Source organism: Ambystoma mexicanum, chromosome 10, assembly GCF_040938575.1.
Source record: "Ambystoma mexicanum isolate Mex_15411 chromosome 10, UKY_AmexF1_1, whole genome shotgun sequence".
Taxonomy (NCBI): domain Eukaryota; kingdom Metazoa; phylum Chordata; class Amphibia; order Caudata; family Ambystomatidae; genus Ambystoma; species Ambystoma mexicanum.
The window spans coordinates 1,475,987,899-1,476,005,461 of NC_090932.1; the positions used below are offsets into that span (position 1 = coordinate 1,475,987,899).

The 17,563-nt window shown below is 46.2% G+C and overlaps 1 protein-coding gene across 5 annotated transcripts in view; it reads left to right on the plus strand.

Moving 5' to 3' along the window:
- Positions 1–17,563, plus strand: part of RNF34 (ring finger protein 34) — a 490,473-nt gene that overhangs the window by 30,502 nt on the left and 442,408 nt on the right. The window lies entirely within an intron of this gene.

Here is a 17,563-nt window from a genome sequence, read left to right on the forward strand (position 1 = left end):
CTGGGGAACACCACAAGTAGAGAGTGAGATGGAGGAAAGGAAAGGACCCAAGTTGGACCTGGGAGGGTCGATCATAGCGGAGTTTTCCTGGGAGTGTTATGTCTCACCATTCCCGTTATACGGCTCTACTCCCTCTCCGTTTTCCTGCTCTACTCGCTCTCCTTTTTCGTGTGTGGCCTGGGTGGAAGCAAGATTGGCGCATTCCTAGAAGGTGATTGGTTTCCATTTAGTTTAGGATCTTAAGATGGACTGCTCTATCTATGATTTTGAGAAGGAATGGGACTGTGGTGATAGACCAGTGATTATTGGGGGCTGTGGGATCCAGTGATGGCTTTTCTTAGGAGTGGGACATCCCAGCCTTCTTTGAGACTAGTGGGCACTATACCTGTAGCAAAGGTGGCATTTATGAAGGTCGTGGTGATGAGGGGTGCTAGGGCATCGGCGCAGTCCTTGATGGTGGTGGCTGGGCATACATCGACTTTGCACTTGGATGGTTTAAGACTTTTTAGGATGGCCAGGACTTCTGGCTCTGTGACTGGCTGGAAGTGAAATTGTGGGAAGGTTGGGATGGAGGTGGAGTGGGCTGCATGGGGTGAATAGCTTGGTGTGGAGTGTATTTTTTTTGTATTGTGACCAGCTTATTGATCATTGCCTTTTGGATAATTAAGCACCAGTTTTTGTCCTTGATGATTGCGAGTGGGGTGGGCTAGAGGCTGTTTCGAGCTCTCTGAGGATGCTGAAGATTTCCTTGAGTCTGATTTCGCATTGGCTATTCTGAAGTTGAATCTGGTGGATTTGGTTGGAGATGATGGCTTGTTTGTATGCTTTGGAGGCTGAGAGGTACTCTAGTTTGGTGGCGTCTGAGTTTTATTTTTTCACAGCATGATTCTGCCGTTCGCTTTTTGTCTCGGATATCTTGAAGGTTGGGGGTGTACCATGAGTTCAGTTGTCTCACAGGTTTGACCTTTCATCACTGATGATGTTAGGATGGTGGTGCAGAGATCTGCCAAGAGGTTTGGGTCCTTTATGTGGGTTGGGTCCAATGTTAGTATAGGCAGCAGTAGCATGATACATTCTTTAGTGAGCTTACATGAGCTGCGGGTTAGGGATGGGGGAAGGATACGAGTAGTGTTTTATTGAGGTGAGAGATGGTGAAGATGATGATGTGGTGTTCTATCTAAGGGCATGGGGAGTTGGATTTGATGGTGATCTGGCAGTTGAGGGCTGAAATCCAGTCCAGGGTGCAGCCCTTTGAGTGGGTAAGACCATTAATCAGTTGTCAGAAGTTCAGTGCTTTCAGGACGTTGGATATGGAAGTGGTGGGGAAGTCGTAGGGGTAGTTGATGCCTAGGTTGATGTCGCCAAGGATGACTATTTGATAAGTGGCCTTGATGTTGTCACCAAGGATGTGGAGGTTTTTGAGTATACGGCCTGGTGGACGGTATATGATGTGAATGGTGATGGTGCTGATGGGAGAGTCTTTGGCCAGTTGAGCTACTGCTCCCCCTCTGGCGTTTGGTCTGTCTTTGCAATACATTGTGTAGCCTGGAGGGATGGCTAGGTGTAATGCTGGTAAAGTCCCACCAAAGCTGTTGTTGCCAACAGGTAACCCAATTGCACTATCTATGGACCAACGTCCTTCTAGGATTCTTACACACTTGCACAAATACAAACTCGATGTTCATCAAACATGTTATAAACAACAAATTTTAGCCAAGAAGGCTTGCATAAAGTCAATATTTGTTTATTGGGTGTGTCCCACCCAAGATATGTTTAGTTCACTTTTTCACTGAACCTCTGATTGTAGAACACTTTACAAATGTAGAACACTTTACAAATCCGGAGAAAGGTATCAATTATTTCTCCTCAACATAAACAAACAAAAATGAGTTGTGTTTTACAATATTTTTTCTGTAAACAGTCAACTCCAGTTTGGTTAACATAATTGCAGACGTGTTTCGGATATAAAATCCATCATCAGGGCTTAGAGTTGTCTTTTCATCTCAACCAAGTGTAACAACATTATCATGTTCGTCTGTGTACTTATAATATATAACAGGTCATCATTTTAACACTTTTTTAATTGTCACTGAAATTTATCAAACTTCTATTAGATTAATCCACTTATTTCCCTCAAATAATACTAACCTTAAACGCATATGAGGAGGCCTTGAATTATGTTCAACCTGTGAGACAATCTAAATTGTTTAACCTGCATGTTCCTGTCCAAGTCCACCACTCAACCTCATGTATATTGTATACCGCTAGATATCATCCTTACCCAGTGGTAGCCATGGTTTGCTCTGCTGGGAGATTATAAGGTGGCCAGGGTTTTGCTCATAAAATCTTCTGTCTCTCTGTGGAGAATTGAACATGGAAAAGCCATGTTATGGGCAATGTTAAATCGAGTCCACCTGTACCTTAGTACATAGCACCATATGTATAAGCATACGTCTGTTGATTACAGTGCAGTAGGATGGAGTCCAACTACCGTTGTATCTACAAAGTGATCTAAACCGCACAGTATCGAGGAGTCCCTTGAATACCATAGGTCGCTCCCTGAATGTAAACTATAGTGGCAGAACGCTTTAAGCATAACGGTCTGCATGATCCGTCTCTTATTAAGTGACTGGATTTGGAAAGGACACTTACCTTAAAGAATTAAGGGAACCGGGACGCGAGGCAGCCAACCGAGTAAACTGTCTTGCGCCTCGCTCCCATGTAAATACTAATCGTGGCCATGGCAACTCCACACGCACACGTGTTGGGGCCAGCGGCCATATTGGTATGGGACTTTCTACTTCCAAGAAGGTACATTCATGGTTCGAATAATTCTGCTGTTCATGGTTCACGGGGCGCAAGGCAAACAGCCGGTTATCGGCTTGGTGCCCTGCCCCGTGTGAACATTCATAGCGGCCAAAGCAGCCCTGCTGGTGCATGGCTATTCCCTTAATCGGTGACAGCCATCTACCTATGGCATCTTTAACTCGGGGGGGGGGGGGGGGAGGGAGGCGGGGGGGTCAGAACCATTCCTTTAGATAGATATACCTTGCCGAATTGCACATCCGAAATCTATAATAGGCAGTAATTGTGATAATGAAGAGACAAGACTCGCCATTAAAGAGGTAGATGGTGACTTGTTGCAATGATCGAAAATATGAACCAATGAAGCTAGTGATTGCGTAGAGTGTAGTATACAATTCAGGTTGCTGTGAAAACCGCCTCCCCCTCGAGTGTTGGATGCTGCATATCTCACTGGCATGAAGTCGGCTCACATTCTTGCAAAGCCTTAGACAAGCAAAGGTATATACGGTTGGTATTGCCTGCTCAAAACACACAGTCCTATTCACGATTCCTGTAGTTGACACCTGTGGTGGTGAAGAACAGTCTCGCCACTAGGAAGGTAACTAATGACTTGTTCAATCATTAAATATTCAAACCAATAAGGCTAGTAATTGTATAGGATGTTCTATACAGATCATATTACTGTGACTCCCCCTTCACCCTTTAGTGCCAGATGCCACAAGCCTCTCAGGCATTGTGCCCGCTCACATTTTTACAATGTCGTAGCCAAACGAAGGTACAGACCACTAAACAAAACACATTAAATCATATTCACAATTCATCCCCCCAGGGACTTAATGAGTCCAGTGTATCTATCCATGAGATCTCCCTTTGTAGCAGCCTCTTGTGCAAATCGCCACCCCTGTTACCCACTGACACTTCAAGAATTACACATTTAAGCTGAGCAACTCTGTGTCTAGCTTCAATGAAATGTGTAGCTACTGGGGATTTCAGATTTCTTGTTAATATATTTGACTTGTGTTTTGTCCATCTAGTTTTTGCCTTGCGCTTTGTCATGCCAACGTAGCAGAGGCCCCATGGACATTTTAGGGCATATACCACATTTGTGGAATCACGGGTGCATGAGTGTTTTAGCTCTATGGCTTTCCCAGAACGTGGGTGTGTGATACTGCTGCCCCTAATAAAATTAATGCCGTGTTGGCAGTTGCAACAGGGTTGAGTTTCTTTGTTGTATTTTCTGTGTTTTTTGGAGGGCAGTTCTGCACTCACCAGTGTGTTTTGGAGAGCTTAACTATTCCTGTATGCAAAAGTTGGTTGTTCTGGAAATAGCTTATGTAATGTCAGATCTATTTGCATAATGGTCCAGTTCCGTCTGATGATCTTCTTGAGCTTGTTACTCTGTGTCAAATGGGTAGTGGCATATACCAGTGGTTGACTGTCCTTCTGAGGTTTCAGTACCAGAAGCATCTCTTGTGGTATTCTGTCCACTTTCACAGCTATATCCTTGATAACATTGGTGTAATATCCCCTCTCCAGGAATTTTGTTCTTTAGCAACCCAGCTTGTTTTTTGTACTTGTCTTCATTGGAGATGTTCCTCCTGTATATCAGGAACTGACTTAATGGTACGCTGTCGATGGTACTTTTGGGTGAAAACTGGTTACGAGCAGTAGGCTATTCTCCTATGTCCCATCCCCTTTCCTCGATACATGCGGGGACATTCAGTCCTTCGGGACGGGACCAGAGCACTTTTGATAAAAAGCATAAAAAATTTAAAGTTTTTGTCCTTCTATTTTTACGCGGGGCACCGCACGTGGCTGTGAGCCCGCCCTCCTGAGCTGCGCCCTGCGCATCACCCTTAAATCCTTTTCTCTGCACGGTCAGGACTGGACGCACTAACATCAACAGGAATTTGTTTTCTGTATTCCTTATTGTCCTTCCTTCCTGCTCCCATTCCGTGGTCTTCCATCCGTCTTTGCTTGAGCACCTATTCTTTATGCGAATGTCGCTTCGCTAGGGCGGATCCCCATTCTCTTTGTTTGGAGTGTCTGGGCACAGACAATCGTTGGGACTCGTGTTTCTACTGCGACTCCCTCTCCGTCTGGGCACTCTGTCGTCGCTCTAGGTGGGAGGAAATGTTTCAGCTCGTTCCTCCTCCTAATTTATAGCTTTTCATTGACAAAAAGAAGAAACGCCGATAAATTCTTAGGGCGCCCCGGCCAGGGACTCCTTCTCTGGCTCTTCCAGGTCCGGGAGGGGCTTGCGTAGATCTGTTACCATGGGTTCCCTGGAGTTGCCTCGTAGGCCTAATAGGCGTACCAGAGTTTTCTCTGAGGGCCCTCACGGCAGACCTGCCAGAACCAGACAACGTTCCGAGGGTCACCTGTTAGGTTCTAACGTTCAGCCCAGTTCGTCTGCAGCTCTGGATACCGGATACCGGGGTTCGCCCTGAGGTCTCAGTTTCTGGAGCTTTCCAAAACTAGCCACGCCTTGAGCCCCCTCTTGAGGGAGCTATTGGTACCGGGATGAAACCCGAGGTTCCTCATCTTGAGGCTAAAGTCACTACCGACGGAACCGAGATACCGGCTTTGAAGGTCTGTGAGGTGAATTCCTCTACATTCCTGCGCTCAGGCTCGTGGTGATACCGGTTTTGTCGAGGGGGAAAAGGGGGGCTGTCGCGGACCATAACTTCCTCCACTACCGGCTTGGCCAAGGTTCCTCCTCTGGAGGCTAATTTTGGGGCGATCTCTAAAATGTCTAGTAAACATCCGAGACCTCCCATTTCCGGCTCTGCCGAGGATCCTTGTGTCAAGGCTAAGGTGTTGCTGAAGCCCCCTGTTTTGCCTGAGGAGACCATTGCCTCATCTACACATGTGACGCAGTTATCTTCAGGTGTCGACAAAATGGCGGCCCAACTGCCTTGGTCCATGGCAGCCATTTTGGACCCCTCCCTTACACCTACGTGCACAACCTCTGGTGCTGGGAGCATTCCTTTTAGGACTGAGCAGCCATTTCCACGCCTTGTGGATAACAAAACCTGTTCCGCCCTTCTTATGACTGGCTCCTGCTTCTGTTCCGCTGGTCTATGTGGACCCGACCGGTGGTGGGCCTTCTGGCAACCATCCTCCTTTCGTGCTTGGGGCTATGCCCCTTATGAGCGGCATCTGCCTGCCCCAACGCCAAAACCTTCTTCTGAGGTATGTGTTTTTTGTGAAGTTTCAAATGCTCATGCACTCTGACCCCATGAAGGTATATTTTAAGGGTCTTTTCAAGGAAATTTACCCTGAACCTCCTGTTCCGCCTTCCACCCCGGTTATTCCTACACATCCGATGGTGGTTCCACCTCTTCCTTCTCTGCCTCCGTTGTCCCCTATAGAGAAGACACCAACAGAGCGGGATAGCACTTTAAAACCTAAGGCGGTGCACGTGGCGGACCAAGCATCAGTTTCCACTTCACCGGATGACCCTCAAACGGATCAGGTTAGCGATGAGCAGCCCCGATCTGTGAGAGCATTCCATGACCGGGGCTTGGATATGATGGCCCTCCTTTATAGTCAAGTACCCGAGGCCCCCGCTCCGCTGGAGGGGGTGCTTTCAGCAGCATTTACCCTGTCATCTCGGGAGCGCACCGGCATGTTCCTCCAGAAGGACATTTTGGCTGAGGCCCGTAAGTCTGGGATAAGCCCCACATTGGGCTACACATCAACAAAAGATGTGATGCTTGATACGGGCTTCACACCTCTGAGGAGATGGCCTTATCGTCTTGTCCGCTCCCTTCCTCGACGGTGGTGGCTGCGGCCACTCTTCAATCTAAGCCGGCCTCTGCATCTTCAACGGCTGCGGCTCAAATTCTGTCCAAGTAAGACAAAATTCTGGACTCCTTGGGCAAGAAATTCTTTGCCAATTCGGCGCTCCAACTTCGTAAAGCGAACACCGAGCTCATCCTGGCAGCAGCCAATCTGAGGTTGTGGAAAGAGTTAGCCGATTTCCAGGAGTGTGTTCCTCCGGCTTAGCTAGATGACTTTAAAGCCGGTTTGTCAGACTCCAGAGTCTTGGCACAGGATCTGCTGGATGCTGCGGCGCGCCACGTAGATATCTCAGCTTCAGGCCTCATGGTGGGGATTGCCACCTCCCGCCAGGCGCGGCTCCGTGCAATGAAGTTGTCGAAGGAGGTGCAAGACACAGTTCTGGACCTTCCTTTTTGACGGCAAGGAATTGTTTCATTCTTCTACGGATGAGGAACTCCCAAAGACTAAGGCGAGTACCCGAACCGCCAAATATTTGTCGGTCGGCGAAGGCCCCGGCTAAGGCCCCTTATACACAGAGGCCAGGGTCTCCGACTCGATACTTCTCTGGATTCAGGGGGTTCTAGGACCGCCGTGCGCGCCAAACTGAAGCTCCGGTCAGCTGCACCCGTAGAAAGCAACAACGGCAAGGTGGGAGGTTTTCCTCTCGGACGTCAGCCTCCTCTCCAGGGGCAGGTAGCCTCCCTGCCGCCAAATCAGCCAAATTATATTTTTTGTCGGTCGCACAAGACTTCAGTGGGAGGACGCATCTCGTCTCATCTGGAGGCATGGCAGACAATCACCGGCGACCGGTAGGTTTTGTCATCACTCAGACGGGCTTCCGATTGCCTCTAACCCCAACCCTACTCTTCAACCCTCCTTTTCAACATCGGGTCGCCCTCCCTCAAAGCCAAGTTACAGAAGCTTCTGGACCTCAGAGCGGTAGAACCTGTTTCCCCAGGGGAGCAAGGGCAGGGCTTCTACACTCGTCTGTTCACAGTGCCCAAACCCAACCAGGCTGGCCTGTGCACTATCCTAGACCTTTCCCAGTTCAACCTTTCTCTTCCCCAAGAGAAATTCAAAATGATCACACCCTGTCAAATAAAGTCCTCTCTTCGGAAGGGAGATGGCTCAGTGTGGTGGACTTTCATGACGCTTACATGCACATTCTGATGTAGAAACCGCATCGGAAATACCTGCGGTTGTCCCTGGGAGGGGAGCACTTCCAGTTGCATGGGCTCCCTTTTGGGCTCGGCGCTGCATGTCTTCATGAAGATGTCGGTCATCGCAGTTTTCCTCTGTCTAAAGGGCGTTCATGTATATCCGTATTTGGACAACTGGCTCCTTCGCAGCCCTCGTCCTCAGATGGCATTGAACAATCTCCAGTCACTCCTCCAGCTCCTGTTCCACCATGGGCTTCGGTGAACTGGCGGAAATCTTCCATGATGGTCTCCATGACCTGATTTTCCTGAGTTTCCTTTGGAATATGGTCAGTTCCAGAGTGTTCCTAAATGCGGACAAGATTGCGGATCTATCCACCACGTGTCGGCTCTTCCTCCAGTCAGCGCATATGACAACTTAGTGGTTTCAGAGACTTCTGGGCCTCATGGCTTCTTGCGTGCTTGCTATTCCTCTTGCACGTCTGGAAATGAGGCGTACTCGGCTGGCTCTTCGGAGCTCTTGGTCTCGGGCTTCGGACTCTGATTCCAAGATGATACCAGTTCCATCCTGCATGACAACGGATCTACTATGGTGGTCCTCGCCAACAATCTTTACGTGGGGGTCTCCTTTCAGGAGCCTGCCCACAAGTGACAATTACCACTGACTCCTCCCTTCTGGGGTGGGGCGCAACGCTGGATCATCTCCATGTATTTGATCTATGCTCACTCCAGGACAGGCAGTTTCATATCAATTATCTGGAACTCCTGGCTGTTTTTCTTGCGCTTCTCAACCGTCCATTATGATCAAGGTGGCATGTATCCGCACCGACAACTCTGTGGCAATGTTTTATATCGGAAAGCAGGGTGGCACCAAGTCACCACCTCTTGTGGACCTTGCCATTCAGATTTGGGAATGGGCCATTCAGCACGACATTTGGCTGCTGGCTGTACACATTCCGGGTCACATCAATCTAACTGCAGACTCACTCACCCGCCGGACGGCAGCCAGCTACGAGTGGGAACTGAACACAGAGGTTCTATCCTCTATTTTTCGCCAATGGGGCACTCCAGAAATTGACCTATTTTCGACTTTTACAAACAGGAAACTTCCTCTTTATGCTTCCAGGAACTGTCTCTGGGTATCCTCCCAAGGAGACGCTCTGGAGATCCCATGGCACAACATGAAGGCCTCTGCTTTCCCGCCACTGCCCCTCATTCATCGGTCACTCTGCAAGCTGAAGAATGCATCGAATTGCACTCTCCTGTTCATAGCTCCTTGGTGGCCAGCCAGATTCTTGTTCGCGGAGCTTCAGCATCTGTTGATTCTTCCTCCGATCAAATTGCCTCCGATGCCCAACCCACTTCGCCAGTACGATCATCAGATGTGGCACCCCTCCCCACAATCGTTCACCCTGGCAGTCTGGTGACTAAATTCAGCTCATTAGCGCAGTTTAATTTGTCAGAGGAAAATATGTGCATTATCCAAGCAGCCAGGAAACCTTCTACGAGGTCTCGATATAGGAGCAAGTGGCTCTGTTTTTGCAACTTGTGTTCTCTGAGCAGCTCGACCCCAGGCACATTACGATTGACACTGTTCTTTCGTTCATATCTCATCTTGCAGCTTTGGGCATCCGTGTTTTGTCCTGCATGACTTACTTGTCGGCTATTGCTGCCTACCTGTCCACTGATGGCTGTTCCTTTTCTTTGATGAATCCAGTCATTAAAAGGCATTTTGCGGGTCTATTACATCTTTTTCTGTCGGTACGCAATCCTCAACCCAAATGGGATTTGAACGTGGTCCTCACCGCCTTATTCCATAAGTCATTTGAACCCATGGCCACTACTGATCTCAAATACCTTTCCTGGAAGGTCGCATTTTCGATTGCAGGGACATCGGCATGGCGAGTTAGCGAGCTCCAAGCTCTTGTCTGTGGAACATCCGTTCCTCACCTTCCATAAGGATAAGGTTGTGCTCCGCACTCCTGCTTTCCTGCCTGAAGTGGTTAGCGATTTTCATTTGAATCAATCTATTTCATTACCTGTCTTTTTTTCCGAATCCGGCCTCTGAGGTCGAAAGAGTCTTACACAACTTAGATGTCAGGTGAGTCCTGAAGTTTTACCTCAGCAGAACGAGTGAACTCAGGGGCTCTTCGCAACTCTTTGTCACGTTCGGAGACCCGAATGGGAAACCTGCTTCAAAGGCTACTATCTCCCGATGGCTTGCCTCTTGCATTTCTGAAACATATACCATTCAGGGCCTTCAACCTCTGAAGGGCATTCATGCCCACCTTGTATGTGGCAAAGCAGCTGCTTTTGCCTTACAGAAGTATGTTCCTCGGAAACCATTGCCAAGGCTGCTACGGGGGCTTCCCCATCAGCTTTTTGTAAGCATTATTGCTTGGACCTGAGCTCCAGGGCCGATGCCCAATTCGACCAAGCTGTTCTCAAGAACCTAGTTGAGTAGAAGAGTTTCCATCCACCCTTATTACCTGCGAGGTGTGCTTGGGTATCTTTCACAAGTATGGATGAAAGGGGACGGGACGTAGGAGCATAACAAAGTTACTCACCATAGTGACTACTTTGCTCCTAGTCTATAGTTCCCTTTCCTCCATATGCCCACCCGCCGTCCCCTCTAATAAGTATCCTCTATTATTGCTTAAATGGTCACAGACCTGGCAATGCAAAAGGACTGAAGGGCGATGCGTGGGGCGCAGCTCAGTAGGGCGGAGTCACTGCCATGTGCTGTACCCCACATAAAAATAGAAGGACGAGCAATTTTTGTTGCTTTTTATCAAAAGTGCTCTGGTCCCGTCCCAAAGGACAGAATGTCCCCACAAGTATGCAGGAAAGGGGACTATGGACTAAGAGAAAGTTAGTCACTATGGTGAGTAACTTTGTTATTCCTGTCTTTGTTTCGTGTATATTCTGGTCTTGAAGCCATTCTCTTTATAGTATGTTTTGACATCCAAGAAGTCAATCATCATGTCGCTAATTTGTGTAGTAAACTGTATCCGGGGGTGCATTCGTTCATCATTTCAAAACGCGTATGGAGTTCCATGCCCCAAATACATCATCGATGTACCTAACTAGGTACAGCGTGTAGGTGTTGGCATAGCTCGGGGTCATTGCTGCCCCAATACAGGTTCCCGACAGTTGTAAGTAAAATTTGTTGTTTTAACTTAAAGAAATTGTTTATCCGCAGCAGTTTAAGCAGTGTGAGTACTAACACCGGATCACCTGTGCAGGTTTCTGCTTCTAATAAAAGCCATTCCATCGCCTCCAGACCTGCTTCATGTACGATATTCGTCTGCAGGGAGGTTACGTCCATTGTGAACCGTGTCTCGTTTCTTTACAAACTGAATTTTGTTATATTTGGGTAAAATTGCATCGTGTCCTTTACATACGTTGGCCTTTCTTGAATCAGAGGCTGTATCACCTTGTCCAGGTTAGCGCTGCATTAGAACCTTCTCCAAAGGTTCTAATAGGCTACCCATGGCCGTGATGATTAGTCGCCCCAAAGGGTTGACCAGCCGTTATGGATCTTAGGCAGGATGCAGAGTTTTCAAAAAACATTCTAGTACGCTCAGAGATGACTTTTCTATTTTCAGCTTCATCGAGGACCTCTTTGATCAATGCCCGTACTTTTACTGTTGGATCGAATTGGTTTGCCTGGTATGTTTCACGATCCCTCAACTGTCTTTCTACTTCCTCCAGGTAGTCACATTTATTCATTAGGACAAGGGTCCCTCCTTTGGCGGCCAGTTTGAAGATAATAATCTGATTATCAAGCTGCCCTTTGAGGGTCTGGCGTTTCCATTATCCCCTAGGTGTAATGCTGGGCCAGAAGCTTTGTGAATCCATGTTTCCGTAATGGCAAGGGCGTCTAGGTTGTGAGATGTAGGGAATCGGAGTCAATTTTACAATGGCCCACCCCAACAACAACAACAGCAGCAAGCACAGTCGGCCTCTACTTCCTTAGCTCCCTCTTCAATATCGGCAGCTTTTTTTAGATCAGCGACTGCCCTTGAACGATTGGGAATACGATCAACGGAGAACAAGGAGCTACCATCCCTATTAGTGAATCTCTCTGACTATATTTTCTCCGACTATGGTTTTAACGACCCTAAGAATACTAACGCCCGTGATCTAGCCAACACACTATCCGACTTGGGTCACACCCATATTATTCACGAGCCTACACATATCAAAGGAAGAACACTGGACTGGCTCACTAACCTCAACTGCTCTATTGATCTCTTATCCAATGATACTTGTATCTGGTCGGATCAGCATAAAATAACCTTTTCCATCAAAGCCAACACACAACACCCGGCTCCTATCATCGTTCCAGCTACCAGCACGAGAAACAAGAAAGACATTACACCGGATAAATTCCTACCGCTATTACTCCCCCTTCTCAACAACATTGACTCTGACCCGACAGTCTTAGTGGATACTTACAATCAGGCAATTCTTAAAGCACTGAATACCATCGCCCCCCTAAAATTGCAGAAACTAAACCACAACGTCACTTGAATACATGGTTCACGCCGCATCTAAGGGAACTATGCAAAACTAAGAGAACTGCAGAAGCACATTGGAAAAAGTGCCCTACAGTAACCAACAAGAATGAGCTAACCCTAGCATCCTCTAGCTACAAAGGAGCCATTTTACTTGCTAAAAAAGACACCTACAGCAAAAGGATTACGCAAGCGGAATCCAATACAAAAGAACTTTTCAAGATTCTAAAAGAATTAGAATCCCCTATTGCCACTATTGACAAATGTGTCACAGACGCACTATGGTGCAGCAACATCCAGAAGGCCCTATTAGATAAAATAGCTTGCTTACAATTTAAAATCAATGCGAAAAAATCCCTGTTACTCGCTGACCCTGATTACAAACAACTCCCTACCAAGTGACCCACCTTTTGGTCAACCTGTAAGCCATTCAGTTTCTCACCCCTCTCAACTTGGGAAGTAGAAAACATTAGGAAACTCAAACCATCAAATTGCCAAGGTGACGCTTGCTCTGCCCCGATCATCAAAGCAGCAGCACATGACCTGGCACCATTTATTACTAACCTTATCAATGACTCCTTCAAATCCGGAATAGTGCCTGATAAACTAAAAGACGCTTGGGACATTCCTCTGCTCAAAAAACCAACTCTTGACCCAGCCAACCCGTCTAACTGTAGGCCGATAACAACTGTACTCTTCTTATTAAACATACTAGATAGAGCAGCTTACCTGCAAATACAGGCTACTCAGATCCAAATCCTAAAAGACAACGGTAAACTTGCACTCCTCTTACTGCTTGATCTGTCAGCAGCTTTTGATTTGGTCAACCACAACACTCTGTCACCACTTGAAAACTGCAGCACACTTCTCTGACGCAGCCACTGCCTGGATCAGCTCCTTCTTGGCGAACAGAACCATGAGGGTCTTCTTTCCCACTGATTCAGCTGAACCTTCACCGGTACCTTGTGGGGTTCCGCAAGGCTCGTGTGTCCTCGACGCACTATAATGTATTTACAAAGCCCCTCTTCGCTATCCTTGACTACCTGGGTGTCACGTATACTAATTATGCAGACGACACCCAGATACTCATTCCTATCTCGGGTGACTAGCAACAGACAGCAAAACCCTCAATTAAATCTACACAGTAATACAAGCATGAATGGCACATGGACTTTGTCTCAACGATAAAAAAACGGAGTTGCTCAACCTTGGTACTCACGCTAAACTAAAAAATCTAAATGCTGCTTTCAAATCTTTCACTATAGATGGTAATCCTATCCCCGTCTCAACCAACACAAAAACCCTTGGTATCTACCTTGATGCCACCTTATCCGTCTCCAAACAAACTAATGCAGTAGCATCTTCAGCCACTTACACCTGCAAACTGATCACTGCATGTAGGCCGTTCTCCACACCCAACTGCATTACACTTGCTAGAGCGTTAGTCTTGTCCAAAGTAGACTATTGTAATGCCCTCTATTTAGGCACTAGCCACAAAAATATCAACAAACTACAAGTAATTCAAAATAATGCCATCAGGGCAGCTCTCAACATCCCTAAAAAGTCGCATATCTCTGAGACTAGATGTAATCTGCACTGGCTCCCAGTAGAGCATAGAATATCCCTCAAAACTTTGGCCCTTACACACAAAGCCAGGGCCAACCTTGCACCAGCCTACCTCACCAACCAACTTACCGCACATACATCATCAAGACCACTTAGAGCAGCTCAAGCAAACACCATGTCCATACCGAGATACAAACTCCATAACTCGGGAGGAGCTAGTTTCCCTGTACAAGCATCGAAATTAAGGAACACACTCCCCGCTATCCTTAGGTCAGAATCCTCCTTTAACCTATTCAAACGCAACACGAAGCGCTGGCTTCACGACATGGACACAATGACAGCCTAAAGATCCTTGGCTTACTGACTACCCACTGTACTTATTGTAAATAATTTATTATATACTATATTTTATCTGCAGCCTCCATTGCCTATCACACAAACATTGCAACATGTATGTATGTATCTGTAATACTAATGTCTGTATTTATCTGGAACCGTAACCATTGTAACCTTTGCGCACTGCATTCAAATGTAACTGTAACCAGATCTAAACGTACGCGCCCGTATGCCCCCGGGCCTGGCTGCGCTTTATAAATACATAAACGTATCCCTAATGAACAAGAAGTGAATGTGAGTAACAGAGGTCTTGGTTTTGCTCCAACTACCAAATGCGATACATTTCAAACCCGTATCAAAATAAGCCAACTCCTTAGGAAGATTCATTTGCGTCAATATTTTCAAGGTAAAGTATTTGACGAACAGATCAACGAAAGCAGTCTCAAGGCAAAATCCACATTTGATTCCCCCAGCTAGTAACCACACTCCAGAGGCTACGGTTTTTGCGAAACGCGTATGGGAAGATCTTCACAAATTAGAGCAAGAAACTGATGCTGGCGTTTTTCAGAACTTCAGTAATCTAGAAAGGAAGGCAGTGAAAAGCCTTGCCCAGAATTCTGATATCGTCATACGAAAAGCGGACAAGGGTGGAGCTGTGGTATCCAGAAAAGAGTAGCTTATGTGGATGAATGCACCAGACAGCTTGCAGATAAAACCTTCTACCAGCTGATCACAGGCGACCTGACCAACTGGTTACAGAATCTAATCAATGAAAAATTGTGCAAAGCACTAGAAGGAGAATGGATTTGTCAAAAAGAATATGAATTTCTGAGAGTGGAAAAACCAGTAGCACCGACATTCTACAGACTCCCCAAAATACATAAATCCTTAAGGAATCCGCCAGACCGCCCGATAGTTTCAGGGAATGGCTCTTTATTAGAACCACTGTCCAAATACGCAGATACATTTTTGAAACCCTTTGTGGCGGCAATGTTTTCTTGCATCCAATACACATCAGAAGTTATCAATCTGATAGAAGGGCTAACATTTGACAAAGACAAAGAACCATTGATCAGTTTGGACATCATCTCTTTGTATATGTGCATCCCTCAAAAAGACACCTTATCTGTACTCGAAGAGACACTACTAACAAAGAGGACCACAGGAATCGCCCCGAATAGCTTCATTTTGTGGTGCGCAGAGATGGCGCTGACTGAGAATTACTTTATGTTTAATCAAGATCTGTATCACCAAATCCATGCACAGCGATGGGTTCGTCAGTGGCTCCGACAGCAGCTAACCTGTATGTAGAGTACTTCTAAACCCAGAACATTTTCCAAGAAACCAACCCTTTCTTTGACCATATCTCCTCCTTATGGAGAAGACTTATAGATGATATTTTAATGATTTGGGATGGAACAAAATCTTCATTTTCTTTGTTCATGGAATGGATTAACACACAGAATCCATACTTGAAATTTACCTCGACTTGTGACAATACTGATGTAAACTATTTAGATATTACTATCCGTGTGAATACGGAAAAGAATATACTCCAAGTCCAGCCATTCCACAAACCAACAGACAGAAATGCACTGTTGTGTTTTGACAGTTTCCACCCCCGCCACACGAGGGAGAACTTGCCCTTTGGGCAATTTTTACACCTTAAACGAAACAGTACACAGACCAGTGCCTTCCTGACGGAAGCTGAAACACTCTGTACTAAATTGCTTGCCAGAAAATATCCAAAAAGGATTGTGAAGAGAGCACTTAAAAGATCCAAACACAATAATCGGGAAGAACTTCTGGAATATAAAAACAAAGAACCAAGTAACTCAAAGATGGTGTTTATGAGTACTTTTTCTCCAAAGTCCAATAAAATAATTGGAATCATTAAAAGAAACTGGCACATTTTACAAAGAGGCGAATGTCCCCTGGAAAAACCACTTTGTGCCTTTTAAACGTACATCTAATTTGAGAGAATTACTGACAAAAAACAATATCTCCATACAACCCCTGAGACAACAAAAGATTACGGAAAGTTGGGGCCTTCCTGCAACTAAAGGACACTCGCCTTGCGGTGGTTGTGTGAACTGTCGGTTCACTTCTAGATCGGAGGTGGATATTGGTTTGGCCAAACGTTGGTCACAAAAGCAGTTCACTAACATAACTCATCGCATGTAGTATATGCTATTTGGTGTACCTGTCACAAAATCTATATAGGAATGACAGAGCGCAAAGTAAAGATAAGGATAAGCGAACACTGTAGCAATATTAAAAACAAAATAATTACAGCACCAATGGTAGGACATTTCATCTCAATGGACCATGGGCATGATACACTGCATTGGACCGTTTTAATCCAAGTGAAAAATACTTCTTCTGTTACAAGTCCAAATATAAAAAACTATTCAGTAGGCAACAATGGCTGATTTTTCTAACCAATTCATCTGAGGTAGGCCTAAATGAACAGGTAGACTGGTCAAAGTGCTGCAGAAAAAATCCTGTTACCGCACATCGTGCTCAATGGAATTGGAGTAAATCCTCTTGGCACGATTGGAAATGTGTTCATGTTAGTGTAACTTTAAATAGGTAAAATCCAAAAGGAAACTACCAACCCGGTGTGCTCTCTTGTAAATCACGGTTTGATCTTCACCTGGAATTGTAGAGCTTGCAACTTACAGAGGCGGAGACGCCGACACCAAGGGGTGCCATTTTTTACATGTTTTGTCCCACAGGTTTTCGGCCGTTGCGGTGGAACGCAGAGATGGCGTGGACTTGAGGTTGATGCTCACTGGACGCCAGCCATCAGTGATTGGATGTATATTCCGGCATCACGAGCTGGTTAGCAGAATCACGTGGCCTTAAAACGTAGGGTCTTGTGATATTGAATCACAGCCTGCGTACACTATTTAGTCGTGGAATGACGCGAGTGAAAACAAGCCTCGGGATCTGAGGCAGAGAGGCAGGCAGACGACCGCGGAGACGTGATATGATCAGAGTTGACGGAGGTAAGCACAGGAAGAGCATTACAGAGGAACTGTTTGGAAGAGTTGGACTTTGGTTCAAAGAGGGCTAACTATAGCATTAAACTGAAACCGCACTTTGGTTTATTACAGCGATGATTAAATGCTCAAGCAAAACACGGCCATAAATCTGGGAGAAGCGGATTTACGAGTAAGATCGGTACCTTGATTTAATTAATGAACATACAGAGGGAGAAGGTCAAACCCACCGCGGATGTTTACATCTTGAGGTCATAAGGTAATACCGCAATCCATGAACAAGGAGTCTAATCTGTAACCATTGGTCTGTTATTTTTCAGTGGTACAAGCTAATGTATATATATTTGATAACTAACAGTTATACACCCCAGTGTAGGGCAGGTAACTG